Source organism: Ornithorhynchus anatinus, chromosome 19, assembly GCF_004115215.2.
Source record: "Ornithorhynchus anatinus isolate Pmale09 chromosome 19, mOrnAna1.pri.v4, whole genome shotgun sequence".
Taxonomy (NCBI): Eukaryota; Metazoa; Chordata; class Mammalia; order Monotremata; family Ornithorhynchidae; genus Ornithorhynchus; species Ornithorhynchus anatinus.
The window spans coordinates 22,135,427-22,142,658 of NC_041746.1; the positions used below are offsets into that span (position 1 = coordinate 22,135,427).

At 47.4% G+C, this 7,232-nt stretch overlaps 1 long non-coding RNA gene across 1 annotated transcript; it reads right to left on the bottom strand.

The window, feature by feature from the left end:
* Positions 1–1,669: 1,669 nt before the first annotated feature.
* On the bottom strand, positions 1,670–6,916 carry LOC107547962. Its single transcript, XR_001604385.2, has 4 exons — positions 6,573–6,916; positions 2,540–2,677; positions 1,798–1,935; positions 1,670–1,705 (listed from the first exon to the last, which is right to left on the bottom strand). It is a non-coding gene; the product is annotated as an uncharacterized LOC107547962 (long non-coding RNA).
* Between the last annotated feature and the right edge of the window lie 316 nt (positions 6,917–7,232).

The following is a 7,232-nucleotide window of genomic DNA, read 5'->3' on the forward strand; positions in this document are numbered from 1 at the left end:
CAAAATACGCTAATCTAAGTCGAGTCACTTGGCCTTCCAAAGACCACTTTGGTTTAATTTGCTCTAAAATCCATCTGTTTGTCTTTCGGGCAGTGCATGGTATTGGAAAAAAACCTTCTCCAACACCACATTTCAAAAGAATCAGTGTTCGTTCTATCCTGTTTTTTCACGCCCAGCTTTCGGATCCATACATCGTCACTGGAAGCACCATATTGTTGGCAATATGTATTTTTATGGCAATAGTTACATCGGCAAATATCATGTCTTTTTCCAGGCTCTTCACAACAAGTCTTCCTACCATGAATCTTTGGCGTATTTCTTGGCTACTATTTCCTTTGTTTTCGATTATCGATCCGGGAGAGAAAAATCGTCAACTATTTCAATCTCCTCTCCGTCCACTACAACTGTGTTAAAACTTCCAGGTGTCCTGATCTTTGTTTTCTTGACATTCAAATATAGGCTCATCTCTTTGCTCTGTTCCTTACCTTTTAATAATAAGTCCTTCAAGTCGCCTTCACTTCCTGCTAGTAGGGTTGAATCATTAGCATAACAAAGGTTGTTTATTTTCCTTCCTCCAATCTGTACTCCCCCTTCCTCTTCAGAAGTGATTATGGGACTAATAAATCGCTACTTAGGGTTGGAAGATGAAGCTACCGATGATATTTTCATTCATGGGTGCAGGCGTGGCTGAATAGATTAATTGATGACCGATCACCACTTCGGGACCATATTCATGGAAATACTCTCCATTGCTACATTATTGCATTTGTTACAATGCTTAGAGTGGTTTTCCATTCATTCACTCAGCCGTATTTATTGAGCACTTACTTCGTGCAGAGCACTGTACTAAACGCTGGGAGAAAGTGCAACACAACAATAAACAGTGACATTCCCTGCCCACAGTGAGCTTGCAGTCTAGACGAGGGGAGACAGACATGAATAGAAATAAATGTAACGACAGATATGTACACAAGTGGTGTGGGGCTGGGAGGGGGGGAGAGCAAAGGGAGCAAGTCAGGGTGATGCAGAAGGGAGTGGGAGATGAGGAAAAGTAGGAGATGGGCCTTCAATAAGGATTTGAAGCAGGGGGAGAGTCACTGTCTGTTGGATTTGAGGAGGGAGGGCATTCTAGGACAGAGGCAGGACGCGGGCTAGGGGTCAGAGGTGAGACAGGCAAGACTGAGGCACAGTGAGAAGGTTTCTGTTTCTCCCTCTTGATGTCAGGATCTTCTCAAAGCTGTTCAGGGAAGTAGTGGGTTGTAGAGATGTGATCTTCCAGCGCTTAGAACAGTGCTCTGCACATAGTAAGCGCTTAACAAATACCAACATTATTACTATATCCGCCCTCAGGGTCTGATGGGGAAACCAGAAACAACAAGGTAAAACAACACTAAAGCAGATATAAATGCACCCAAATTAATTGCCAAGAGCGTAGAATTCCCCCCAATAATCACTGGATAAGCTCCCTGGTCTTCTGGAGTAAATATACCTAGTGTCGTCTTAGCGTTACCAGAGAATCTGTCTCCTAGGGAAACTCAGTCAGTAGTCAGAGTGGAGATCAAGAAGGTGGAGGGGGAAGAGAATCGATCAATCATTCACTCACATTTACTGAGCGCTTGATGTTTGCAGAGCACTGTACTAAGCACTTGGGAGAGTACAACAGAGCATAGTCGGTAGACACGTTCCCTTCCCACAAGCTTCCGGTCTGGAGGGAGGAGAAAGAAGGAGAGGAAAAGGAGATAAATGAAGAAGAGGAGGAGGAGAACACAGCTATATAATTCCAGAAGCATCTCACACCTGTTTAATGGGACATCTCAGGCTGTGTATCCACCATTTGATTTGAAACGGACCACACAATCCACCTACTTAGTGTGGCTCTTCCTTGACAGGATTCTCAGACATCTTCTCGTGCTGTGGAAAGATGACATTTCGTCCCTGGGAAGATAGACAAGTCGATCTATTTAAAACAGCCGGGGGGTGGGGGGTTATAGATTTTATGGACTGCTTTTATAGACTTGTCAGATGTGGTAGAATGGTTTTGATCTGCTCTGTAAGACAGAAGCTGGTCGTTTGACAAATAATCCTGTTGTATTTCTTATCCTCACAGGAGTAGGTCAAGCATGGTCATTTTTAAATACATCGATATCCCACTGACATTAACAGAGAAATAAACATCAGCCCCAAATCGAGGCGGAAGATATTTACACTCTCCCGTGTAATCACTGCCTGTGTCGATGAAATCACAGCCCCGAGGGTTGAATTCCAAGGGAGAAAACTTTTAATGCCGAAACACCATCATCTCTGTGCGAGAGGAGGAAGGGAGGGCAAAGACAGTGGGATCCACTGATTTTTTGGAGGGTTTTTTGGTGACATCGCAGTTACCAGTATAGCACCGATACTGATGGAAATTAACCGAAACCCTGCAGGTTAACCATGGTGAAAATCTGTGCCTTCCTACTAATCTACTGGATCAGAGAGAAGGAAGCCTAGTTAATCTCTAAGGTCAGAAAACAATATTAAAAGGGTTTTTCAGGATTACCGCGTTCCCAAACCCCGGTAGTGTCCATTCCCGAGGACGGCCTGCCGCAGATCGACGTCGTGAAAACGATCGGAACTGTCTGTCAGTTGTTCTAGGCTCTTCCTCCCCCTTCCTCCTTCACGTTGCTGATCTTGACCACTGCACAAAATGTGATAACCAGCTCAGTGACATTCATGCAGAGAAAAGCTCCGGTGTCATAAAAAAGACAAGAGTCAAGGTGCTGAATGATGGCACGTTTCCGAATAATAATAATAATAATGATTGTATTTGTTAAGCACTTACTATGTGGCAAGCACTGTTCTAAGCGATGGGATAGATACAAGATTATCAGGTTGCCCCAGGTGGGCTCCCGGTCTTCACCCCATTCTACAGATGAGGCAATTGAGGCCCAGAGAAGTTAAGTGGCTGGCCCAAAGTCACGCAGCTGACAAGTGGCGGAGGCAGATTAGAACCCACGACCTCTGATTCCCAAGCCCGTGTTCTTTCCACTAAGCCAGGTTGCTTCTCTAGAACGGAATGGAAAGATTAAAAGGAAAAAATGAAACGGATGGTATCAAGTCTATTAGGCATCGAGCTATGCCCTCATTTTTAGAGTTTGTGGCTAGTTGGAAACACAACTCTAAGGCTATGATTTGAAGCAGCCTGGTCTATCTGAGAACTCACTGTGTGCAGAGGACAGTACTAAATGCTTGGGAGAGAACCAGCGTGGCCTGGTGGATAGAGCACAGTCCTGAGAGTCAGAGGGAACTGGGTTCTAATCCTGGCTCGGCAGCCTGTCTGCTGTGGGACCGTGGGCGAGTCACTTCACTTCTCTGTGCCTCCGTTACCTCATCTATAAAATGGGCATTAAGATTAGGAGTCCCGCATGGGACGTGGATCGGATCCAGCCTGATCACCTTGTACCTACCCCAGCGCTTAGAACAGTCCCTGACACGTAGTAAGCGCTCAATAAATATCATAAAGAAGCAAAAAACATCTCGCCCAAGATCACACGGCAGATGAGCAGTGGAGCCGAGATTAGAACCGTGCTCCTTCCGCTAGGCCATGGGGCTTCTGCCTCCAAACCTGCCTTGGTTTAGCACCTTATCCCGTTTCTACTTGGGTGGGATAAGGGAGTGTGTCTGTAATATTGTGTCGCACTCTCCCAAGCGCTTAGTACAGTGCTCTGCACATAATAAGTGCTCACTGATACGATCGATTGATTGATTGACTGATTCAAGATAGGAAAAGGGAGGAGGGAAGGGGTTGGTAGCAACCATAAGAGCAGAGGTGGCACTGTTGGATGGGACAGTAATGGAGTTGGGACCAGTTAGGTATCAAAGATGTGAGGAGGAGAGGAGCGTGAAGAGACATAAAAAAGAAAACAGGGTGAGTTGGGACAACCAGAGGTAGGCCCCTCTAATAATAATAATAATAACAATAGTAATAACTGTTCTAAGCTCTACGGTGGACAGAAGCGAATTGGGTTGGACATAATCCCTGTCCCCCATAATAATAACGTTGGTATTTGTTAAGCGCTTACTATGTGCAGAGCACTGTTCTAAGCACTGGGGTAGATACAGGGTTGTCCCACGTGAGGCTCACAGGTAATCCCCATTTTCCAGATGAGGTAACTGAGGCACAGAGAAGTGAAGTGACTTGCCCACAGTCACACAGCTGACCAACGGCAGAGCCGGGATTCAAACCCACGACCTCTGACTCCCGAGCCCTGGCTCTTTCCACTGAGCCACGCTGCTTCTCTAGGGCGCTCGCACTCTCAATCCCCATTTTATAGATGAGGTAACTGAGGTTCTATCCACTAGATCACGCTGCTTACCGTGTGCAGAGCACTGTAATAGAAACTTGGGGGAGTTCAAGACAATAAAACTGGTAGGCATATTCCCTGTCCACAGTGAGCTTACAGTCTAGAGGAGGAGACAGGCATTAATATGAATTACAGATATGTAATAAGCGCAGACAGATATGTAGTAAGTGCAGATTGCTCATTGCGGGTAGGGACCATTCATTCAATAGTATTTACTGAGCGCTTACTACGTGCAGAGCATTGTACTAAGCGCTTGGAATGGACAAATAGGTAACAGATAGAGAGAGTCCCTGCCCTTTGACAGTCTAATCGGACATGTCTACCCACTGTTTTATTCTTCCAAATGCTTAGTACAGTGCTCTGCACGCAATAATTTCTCCAAAAAAACACCTTTGACTGATTGATTGATTGTGGGCTGACTATCAAGTGCTTGAAATAACAGGTCCAAATGCTCAGGTGACACAGAAGGGAGAGCAAGGAGGGGGAATGAGGATTTAGAAAGGGACGATCCTTCGGAGGAGATATGATTTCAGGAAGATATTGAAGGCGGGGAGCGTGGCGGTCTGTTACGTGTAGAGTGTTCCAGGCCAGAGGGGGAACGTAGGCAAGATAGATGAGCTCAAGGGTGAGTGGGTAGGTTGGTGTTAGAAGAGCAAAGTGTGCAGTTTGGGTCGTTGTCAAGCATTCTGTACAGCACTCTGCACAGAATAAGCACTCGATCAATACCACCGATTGACTGATTGATAGGAGATCAGCAAGGTAAGGTATGAAGGAGAGAGCTGATTGAGCACCTTGAAGGAAATGGTAAGGAGTTTCTGTCTGAGGCAGAGGTGGATGTGCCGACCACGGGAGATTCTTGAGGAGTGGGGAATGTGGACCGAATTCCTTTAGAAAAGGCATCTGGGCAGCCGAGGGAAATATGGACCGGAACGAGGCTAGACAGGAGGAAGGGAGGTCAGCGAGGAGGCCGATGCAGTAGTCGAGGCGCAGTGCTCCGCACACAGTAAGCGCTCGATAATTACGATCGACGGGTGCTCGGATCGGCACGCTAGCGGTTCGGAAAGGGTGGATTTTAGAGACGTCGCCACGGTAGAACCGACGGGATTTGGCAACGAATCGAGCATGTGGGTTGAATGAGAGGGATGGAGGACGACGCCAAGGCTGTGGGGCTTGTGAGAGCAGGGCGGTGGCGTTGTCTAAAGTGCCGGGTGAGTCAGCGGGAAGGCAGGGTTTGGATGGGAAGATGAGGGTTTTGTTTGGACAGGTTAAGTTTGAGGTGTTGGCGGGACACCCGAGAAGAGACGTTCCCAAGGCAGGAAGAAACGAGGGGAAGCAGAGGAGGAGAGAGGTGTAGATTTGAGAATCGTCCACGGAGAGAGAGTGGTTGAAACTGCGGGAGAGAACGAGTTCTCTGCGAGGATGGGTGTAAATGGAAAATAGAAGGGGACGCGGGACTGAGCCTCGAGGGGCTCCCACAGTTAGACAGTGGGAGACGGAGGAGGAGCCGTCGAAAGAGACTGAGAAGGAACAGCCAAAATAGAGGAGTAGCAACAGGAGGGGGTAGAATCAGTGAAGCCTGAGCTATTTTGATTCCTTTCTCACATTCCCTCTCTCTTTCTCCACTCCTACACTGATCCTCGGGGTACTTCGACATCCACGAGAATGTTCCCGGCAAGGTTTCCGCTGCCTACTTCCTTTCACTCCTCAGCTCCAGTGACTTCCCGCTCCGTCCCGCTTCACTGACACACAAACTCGAACACACATTCGAGCGAGCTCCACGTCTCTAGTCACCGCACTATCTCCGTCCTCACCACTAAGAATAATCGTTAACCGTCATGGTATTTGTTAAGCGCTTACCGTGTCCCGGGCGCCGTACTGAGCGCTGGGGGGATGCCAACAAATGGGGTCGGACACAGTCCCTGGACCCCATAGGGCTCGCTGTCTTATTAATCCCCATTTTACAGATGGGGGAACTGAGGAACGGAGCAGGTAAGTGACCTGTCCAAGGTCACACAGCAGACAAGCGGTGGAGCCGGGTAGTAGGCCCCGCGTCCCCTAACTCCCAAACCCGTGCTCTCGCCATACTGCAAACACGCTCATGATCTGCTACCTCAAAGGAAAACCCTCCCCTGACCGCAAGGCTCCCTAACATTCCTCTCCAAACTTCTTCAGCTGCGACTTCAGAGGCGATTTGTTCGATAGTCGGTACAAGGTTTGAACCTTTTGTACCTGGGAAATTCGATTCCAGCTCTCCACCGTGCGGCGTGTGCCGCTTTGCATTTCTTTCAGGGGCCGGAGCAACCAGGAACACGTTCCAAACTCCTAGTTTTCTTGGAAAAGCGTGGTGAAGTCTGGGTAGATGGAGGAGCCCTGCAGAGAACCGGGATTTCGCCGGAATGCCTAAGAATAAAACCGAGCATTTTTGACAGCAGGTATGAGTTTTTTGTTCATTACTCATAAAAGGCTATCCTAAGGGACCTGGTAATGCATTCGATTTGCAAATAGTCAGCAGCCTTGGTGATAAATGAATGTACACTTCCACTCAGAAATCCTCCTCCTGTGCGGCTCTTCTTTACCGAATTTTAGTGATTCTTTGGAATGACCGTCTAGAAGATTCAACGCCATCTTCCTTCCAACTTCAGATCTCGTCTTTAAAACCAGTAGAGCTGTATAGCTAGGGAGGAAAATGTCTTCTCTTCCTGGGGGAGATATTGGCTCCTTATAAAAGTATACCATTAAAATGCAGTGTGAATTTATCACTACCTTCTATTTCTAATTTTTTCATTGCTCTTTGCCCACATCCAAGTCTTTCTCCTGTCTCTCGCCTACTAATCTGCATTTCGTTTCATGCCGATAGTGTCAACTTCCAATTCCACCCTAATTAGGTGC